This window comes from Parasteatoda tepidariorum, chromosome 8, assembly GCF_982258835.1.
Source record: "Parasteatoda tepidariorum strain Cologne lab strain chromosome 8, Ptep-v5.0, whole genome shotgun sequence".
In the NCBI taxonomy this organism is placed as follows: Eukaryota; Metazoa; Arthropoda; class Arachnida; order Araneae; family Theridiidae; genus Parasteatoda; species Parasteatoda tepidariorum.
The window spans coordinates 110,709,561-110,718,003 of record NC_141762.1 but is presented as its reverse complement, the minus strand read 5'-3'; the positions used below and the strand labels follow the sequence as shown (position 1 = coordinate 110,718,003).

Sequence of the window (8,443 nt, the reverse complement as noted above, 5' to 3'; positions counted from 1 at the left end):
AAAAACTGTCCCGCAGTGGACTGATCATTAAGACACGGTTCCCAGCAGATCACCGAAGTCAAGCATCACTGGCTGCTGTCAGTGTGCGGGTGGGTGACCCACTTGGATCAGTCTGCGTAGGGACCGAGGGTGTGCGGTATGGGTCCTCGTTAAACTGTGCTACCGTAAAGTGCTCGACTTAGCATGCAGGTCGTCGGGCTACCGACGCCGGGGTGCAATCCCCTCTGCAGAGGATCAAAATGGTGATGGCATGTCTTCGGATCATCCTCATGGATGTTTCCCAGACCGTCGCCAATAGCCCATTGTGCAGCTCTAGTGCGACATAAATGAACTACAACAACAACAACCAAGAAAAAACTAATAATGGATAGAAAACTAGTAAGCTATAAGCGTAAAAATATTTTCACACAATCCTTCGAAACTGGCTTAGTGTAAACAATTTTTTTTATTTATTAGCATTTGAACATGGATCTTAGATACTCTAAACTCCATGCATTTGAATTGTTGATATTATTACGAAAAGAGAATTTTTAAATTAAAAAAATTCGACTAAAATAAAAAAAGTTCTTTGAAACTACAAATTTCGGGGTGCACAACCTTTTTTAATACTTGCTCTGCATGTTGACTAGTGATAGGTTGCATGTTCTAGTATTTTGTTATAGTAATTTTTATATAAATATTGCATCCAGAACCGAAATTATCTGCAGAAAATAGTATTTCAATTTTTGCTTTATTTGGGTCGATAGTTCACTTGTTATTATTGAGCTAGTTTTAGTTTAAAATTTATTATAAAAGCTCTCTTTTATTGTGAAGTTTTATTTGGAGAAAAATTATTGAATTGTGTAGGATATTGTAAATGGCGTAAACATATTTGGTGTAGTAAATATATCTTATATAGTTCTGTAACGAAGTAAACAAGAAATTTACTCATTAGTAAGAGTTAAAAAAAACTGAAATAATTCATTTGCTAGTTTAAAACAGTGCTTAACATTCAAGAAACCAGTTTATTTATTTTCTTGATAAATTTGTGTATGTTGTGTAATACTTAGCTTTGTTTATCTGAAATATTCCAATGTTTTTAAACATTACTTCTCAGAATTCCAATTGCTGTTTTCAATTGGAATATTATCTTTATATCATTGTTTTGTAACTTTTGTATTAAGATATAAAGTCTGTGGTGCTCATTCTAGACCTTTAAAAGGGCAGGGCATTAGAAACTGTATAGAGCCCCTAAAAAGGGCACCCATCATACAAATATTTGCTTGACTTTTAAGACACCCAAATTATACAAAGTTTTTAATTTTATCACTAAAAATTTTTTTCTTTGAGATAATTAGTTTAAATTAAAAAAAATTATTCCCTAGTTAAATTGGTACATTCCATAAATTGGTTTTAAAGTGAACTTAATTATCAAAGTTTGAAGCTCATGAAAAAATGTCTATATGGTTTGAGAGTTGTTGTGAAATTTACATTTTTGTAAAATCATCATATTGTTTTTCTTTTCATGTTGATAACTATGCTTATTCCTTCACTTAATTAAAAAAAATTTTGCTCTCTTATCTAGAACATCCTTGAAATATTTTTAGAAGCTGAAGATTGCAAACATAAAAGAATTGATGGACATTGGTAGTTAAAAATCTAAGAAGCTATCAGCTGATCTAATGGTAATTAAAAAATAACCTAACCCAATAATTCTCTTTCTTGTGTGTTTCAAAATTTATACCAATGTCCACATGGTATAAATTTTGAATGACTAACTACGACGAACTAGTAGATGTCGTAGTTATTCAACGACGTCTACTAGTTCGTCGTAGAATTGTGTTGTTTCAGTAGTTATTCGTCTACTAGTTAGTAGAATGACTAACTAGTAGACGAATAACTACTGAAACCAAACTTTAAGTTTATCAATTGATAAATCATGTCAATTGATCATGTGCCTACAATATGAATTTTTAACATGTGGTGTCAGCACTGTAAAATGCATATTTATCAACTAGCTTAATTTAGTAGAATATTATTATCCCATGTCTGTTAAATATGCTACAGCAGATACGATGCTGTAAAATTTGTATTTCACCATTTGTTAGGCTAAATTTTATTGTTATTGTTTTATTTTTTAATTGTTTATTGCATAAACTAATGTTATCAAATTTGTATTGTAATATAAATATTTAATATGCATAAAATGAATATTTATCAACTGGCTTAAATAATTAAGTAATTTCAGGCTTGATCTGTGTACTGTAAAATTTCTATTCAAAATTAGTTACTTATAAGTTGTATTTTCCTACATTTAGATATTATATTACATTTAGATATTATATTATATAATACTCTGGATATTTACCCAGGTAAATAGTTAAAATTCATAAATACCTGGATATTTCTGAATTTTATTGAATATTCTATGATCATGTTTTTTTGGTGTTAAAAAATTATTTATATTTAAGGTACAATTAAGTTTTACTTACATGGTCAGAAGTTAATTAGTTCTTAACTAAGAAGAAAAATTCCTTCATAAATTATTAAAATCATTGTATTTTAGTTTTTATTTGAAAGTGGCTATGGTTTAATCATCCTGAAGTTCACAGTTTGATTAATAATTTCCAATATTATTGGTTTCTCATCTTAGAAATATATTTTTAAAATGTAAAATATTTTTCAGATTTTAAGTAATTTATTTTAGAAAATTTATCATACAAAAATTTCTCTGCATATGAATACTATGCAATCTAACTCCGATCTATATTTAGTTGTAAAACAAAAAAAAAACTGTTTCTTAAAAAACAGCTTGAAAGCTTTTTTCTATAACTCGAACAGAAAATTATTAGAAAATAAGCATTTAGTGGAGCATTTTTTAAAAATAAAGTATTTAATTAAAAAATAACTTGAAAATCGCATAAAAAAAGTCATTAATATTCCCTATTCGGAAAAAGAGATACTTATACAAATTTTACCATTGTGTAATTGTCATTTATTTCTCTTTAAAATGGAATATGAATAAATAGGCAGTGCTTTTAAGGGATGGTGGCTTTTTTTACAGAACAGGTAAAGAGGGTGCATTTATAGAGATCAAAGGGTAGACAGGGCTTCTGAAATCGTTTAAGGAAAACACTGCATAAATCCTACATACTAATATAAATACATACTAACATGAGATATAAATATATATGGATCACATGACACCCCCTAAAAAGTGCATCCCTAAAAAAGCGTTAGACTTCCATAATTCTATAAACAAACATTGAAGAAAAACTTATCTTAAAAAACTAATTAAATTTTTAATATTGTCCATTGCACTGTATTTTTATTACAACTCACCAAAGAGTTTAATTTAAAGAAATATTTAATTAAAACTTAATGCTGTAAATTTAATTAAAAACTCATAACAATGTTAATAATCAATGTTTTATATAAAACTGAAAATTAAATGAAAATGAAACTTATGAAACATTACCTCACTTGCCCAGACAGCAGTGTCAGATGCTTAAATATTTATTAGTCTAAATTTGTTTTTTTTCTTCATTAAATCGCATGAAGTTTTAAACTTTTAGTTCTATTGACCTGTACAAATTAGAACAACACCTCCCCATCTAGAGAGCAAAGTTATAAGTTTTGCACCACTCTGTAAATTTAAGATAGCTGCAAAAGCTCACTTTGAAATTAAAATATCGACATTTTGCTTTAAACTATATCTTCTGAAACAATTAACAGCCTTCCTCTAAATATTTTCCTGCTCACTTATTTTGATAGATTTTTTCTATAATTTTTTTCTTCAAATTCTAAGTAATAAAGGCTCATAGTTTTACTAGTTCCTTAGTTTTGTAATTAAAGGAGTAAATGAGATGTAAGTACTAATTTTTCCATACATAAAAGTTATTTTAAATTTGTTATTATATTTACATAAATGAATATCTTTGGGCTAAGTCTGTGTGCCAAATATGATGAAATTTGGCATAATAATTCAAAGCACTGAGACGATCATTGTCAGTGTTATAGCATTTTGTGATGAATTGTTCAAGCAGGATAGGCAAACAACGAAATAGAATTTTCTGACTAGTTAAGCATTACCCATTATTTTGAATTTAACTTTTGACAGTTCGACTTTTCAACTATTTTAAATATGACACCTGTTGTAATATTTGTACTTAAGGCATATCAAAGATAATTTCTTTGATTTGTAGCTTACAGATCTATTTGTAAGAAAGAATAAGGAGTTTACTGCTAGTACATTGAATTATTTTTTAATTGCTATAGAATAATCATTCAGAATAAATTTAATCATGACTAAAATTTTTGAGAATGATGCCCATCACTCAAACCTTATATGCTATTAGTTTATGTAAAAGTGAATATTAAATTTAGTTTATGATTTTTATTCTTCATAACATGAACTACTCATTCCATCAGGGTATGTAAATGTTAAAATACTTGTCTGGATTTTAGTGATTTGATTGAAAACTATAAGTATAAAGTCTGTCTTCATGCTGAACAGTTTATAATAAAATCTGTTATGTACTTACAACAAACATCAACCCTATTTAGGAAATTTCAATGCAAAAATTTAACATTTAAAAGTTTATTTACAAATACCTTACTTTACAATAATGGAAGATAAACAAGGCAATGAAATTGATCTTGTTTATCTTCCATTAACTGTTTTTTCATATTTCTTAGTTTACATGAATTAAGTACATTTCATTTACCTCTATTTCATTTGGTATTTCTCATATTGCAGGTTTTATTAAAAAAAGAATTTTAAAAAAAGCATGTTTTTTTTTTATATAAAATTTTAAATTAGATAACTTCTGGTACTTGTATCAGAAACATTACCAACCATACCATCGATTTAGTTACACTTGAAATTCATGTTTAAGAAAGTATTTTTAAAAATGCTTGATACATCTCTATTGGAATCACATTACATCTTTTGAAGTAAGTTTTGAAACAAATGTTTTTATTTTATTCACAAAATTTACATTATAGTTAATTTTTTAAGTATTTATTTCTATGCTTCAGTTAACAGAATAAAAATTTTACTATGGTATGTTTCAGTTATTGTTTCCACATGAAGAAGATGAAATAATATCCCGTGCAAAACTTTTAGACAACTTAAAAACTGCAATAAGGATGCAACTGTAGGTAAAAGTTAAAATCCTTTTTGCACAAGTATTGTAGTGATATGTAATGGCCCAGAAGCAGAAAGTGCCTAAAACTGTGACGTACAGTGCAGAACAAATGAAGTCCTGCAGAACAATTTGAATCTTGAATACTTCTGTAACCATTTTTATCAAGAGCGCTTCTAAAGCAAGCCGTAGAAGAATTAAATTCAGAGATTTCAAATTTCATAAAGGTTATGAATTTTTATATTTTCTATTCCCATTTCAGAAACAATTTGCGAATCGTGGGGATCCACAATTGACGGAATTGTTTCTAAAAGACCAATATAATACCATTAGTAAAATATAATAAGTATTTTAATGATTAACTAGAGCATCTTCAATAAATCCCAAAAGGGTGTTTGACCTCTTTAGTAATTTTGTTCTAATTTTGAAAATTTATGGGTTGTAGCACATTCTTAAATTGCTCCAACGTGGATTTAAATTCATTTCATTACATTTTTTATTCTTATGATTTATAATTTGTTCCCAAATGAAAATGTTTTTTGTGAATACAATAAATACATAGTAAAAGCTTGATTAGCCAGAATGTGTGTGAATTCTGAAAATTATGATTACTTGAGATAAATTAAGGTAAGTAAGGCAAAGTCCATGTATATAATATGAAACAAGTTGTTTTGCTACCACCATCCTTAATAAATTTGTACATATAGAATTCTTATAAGAAATTAATTGAAAAATAGAGGTTGAGATGGGTTAGGCTTTTGTGGTTGGAAAGTAATAGTATTTAGTTCGGAGAAAGGAAGATTGTAATCAAAACCTGACAAATTATTAACAAAGAATGCAAGATTAAAGACGTAACTTGTTGAGTTAACAGAGAATTTATAAGAAGAATGGAATTTGAAAAATAATTTTTCAAATTTCATCAAACAATGAAACTACTTGTATTTTTTTTTTATCCTGCCTTCATCAACTGTTATTCATCAGATTTTTTTATAGCATTTATCAAGAATTCCAAAAATATGAATTATGAAGGATCATTAGATAATACTGTTATCAACTACCTTTTAATTGTTCAAACTTTCATTAATTAAATTTTTTTCTTTCAATATTCACTATTGTAATATTCTTTTATAATCTCATAATAATGGTAATACAATCTGATAATAATGCTAATATAATCTGATAATGATTTATGTTTATTAAATTGCTTAGAAAAACTAATTTTTTTCTAAATTATCATTTAGTTTTAAATATAATTTTATTTGCAGCTTTGTGATGAGGTTTTTAGAACAAAATGGATTGTCTGGATTATTGAACTTCTTACTCAGTATGGATTACAACACAACAGAAAGTCTTATTCACACCTCACTAATAGGGCGAGTGAAAGCACTCATGAATAATTCCCTAAGTATATTGTGTATTTTAACATTTCAAGAAAGTTGAATAAAAAGTTCAACTGCTGAAGAGACTGGAGCATATTTTTTAATACCAATCGAAAGTATAAATAAATCTATAATATTTTACAAACAGATCATCTTTTCATGAAATGTTTTACGGAGCTTTTTGAGTAGGCATGTGGAAAAATCTTATAACTTATTGACTAGAGTTTAGTCCTCTAAAGTGTTAATTATTTTGGAAATAGTCATTGTTAATAAAGGTACCTAAATATTAAGGCAGAAATACTTTTTTTCCACACAAAAAAATATAATTTTGAAAGTATTGGATTAGTACAGATAAATAAATTTTCTTCTATTGCAATGAAAGCAAAAAAAATAATAAATTTATGTTTGCAAGTGATTGTATTATTTGATAATTTTAACAAGCTCTTAGTAATTAAAACATGTTAAAAATTAAAATGGTTTTTACTATATAATAATTGATTTAAACAATCTATATGTAATTTATAAAAAAATTCAGAAATTGAATTAAAAAAAAAAATTTTTGTCTGAAAAGACTAAAAAAAGCAACTATTTTCAGGAAAAGGAGACTATTAGGAGACTTTTCTGTACTCCTAGCAATGTTTTTAGCATAATTGGGTTGAAAACCTGCAGCCTGCAAAATCTTCTGAAGACGCTGAGTTTTTTTTCTTAGGAAATGTGAAATAAAAATAATAAAATTAAAAAAAATTAAATAAATAATTAAAACATTAAAAAATAAAAAGTTTTCGATTGCAAATTTGAGTCATCACTTTTTAATGCGTTCAATTTGCATAGATTCTAAGTCTATTTCATTTCTCGATTGCCTTTTGAACGGTTATTGTTAAGAAATTCTGCATGATTTGAAAGATCCCAATTTTTAATACAGTGTATGATTTTTGAATTTGAGTAATCACTTTTCACAATATATATATATATATATATATATATATATATATATATATATATATATATATATATATATATATATATATATATATATATATATGAAATTTCTTAGAAAAAGTGTGTGTGGTTTTTTTTAATGAAAAAGTTTTTTTTGAATGAAATCTAGTAATTAAAAGTATTTAATTTTCTGCAAATATGCAAATTTTTTTATATAAAAATTTAGTGCTAGAACACTAACGTTGACATAAAGATTATCGTATTTGCCACCAACTTGACTAAATGTATCATGGAATATGACAATTAAGTCATTTAATAAAATTTTAGTCTTATTTTTGCTGAATTTTTGCTCTTATTTAGGCAACTATTTTCATGTTTTAGGCTACTAAAAGCAACTATTTTGTTCATTTTTTTCTGTGGCAACCCTGTTTTAATCATTTAAGAAGGAAAATACTAAGTATTACAGTTTCTATTTAATAATTTTGATGCATATCTCTGTTGGCACCTTGAAGCCCACCCAGCTTAAAATTGAAGGGTTCCAGATTGTCTAGGAGGTGAATGCATGCGCAATGCTGTCCAAATTGCCTCCATCATGCTATCGATCACAAAATTTTCGATTCTTAACAATCATCATCGCCTTGTTCACGACCAATGTCAGTGGAAAATGTTTTTTAATTTCTTATCTTAAATCTATTAAGTTGCTATTGTGTGTGATTTAAGTTACCAAAAAATCTAATTTTTAAGATGGAATTTACCTCCTCCCCCGAATTTCATGGTGTTCCGAATGTCTGAATTTATAACAACATCCCCGCTCACATATTTGATTAAAATGTAAAATATTTTTATCTGTGTTCTTTAAAAATTATGGTGTTCTTTCAGAAAATGAAAGAAAAAAACTTTTCTAGAGGAAATTATCTTTTAAACTTCTGATTGCAGAATTTTTGTTATTATTTTTTATTCCGAAACGAGAGCAGAAAAATCAGGAGTATTTCTTTCCTT

The 8,443-nt window shown here is 27.0% G+C and overlaps 1 protein-coding gene across 15 annotated transcripts in view; it reads left to right on the top strand.

The window, feature by feature from the left end:
- The first annotated feature begins 412 nt into the window (after nt 1–412).
- LOC147806685 (uncharacterized) overlaps nt 413–8,443 on the top strand; it is a 60,477-nt gene continuing 52,446 nt past the window's right edge. For 8 of the 15 annotated variants that reach the window (XR_015428500.1, XR_015428499.1, XR_015428501.1 and 5 more), the window contains exons 1-3: nt 438–588; nt 1,565–1,664; nt 5,056–5,353. The gene's annotated coding sequence lies outside the window, so the exon portion shown is untranslated. Of the gene's footprint in view, nt 714–1,564; nt 1,665–5,055; nt 5,354–6,391; nt 6,588–8,443 lie in introns of those variants that run through there. The other 7 variants (XR_015428508.1, XR_015428509.1, XR_015428505.1 and 4 more) reach the window with 7 other exon arrangements.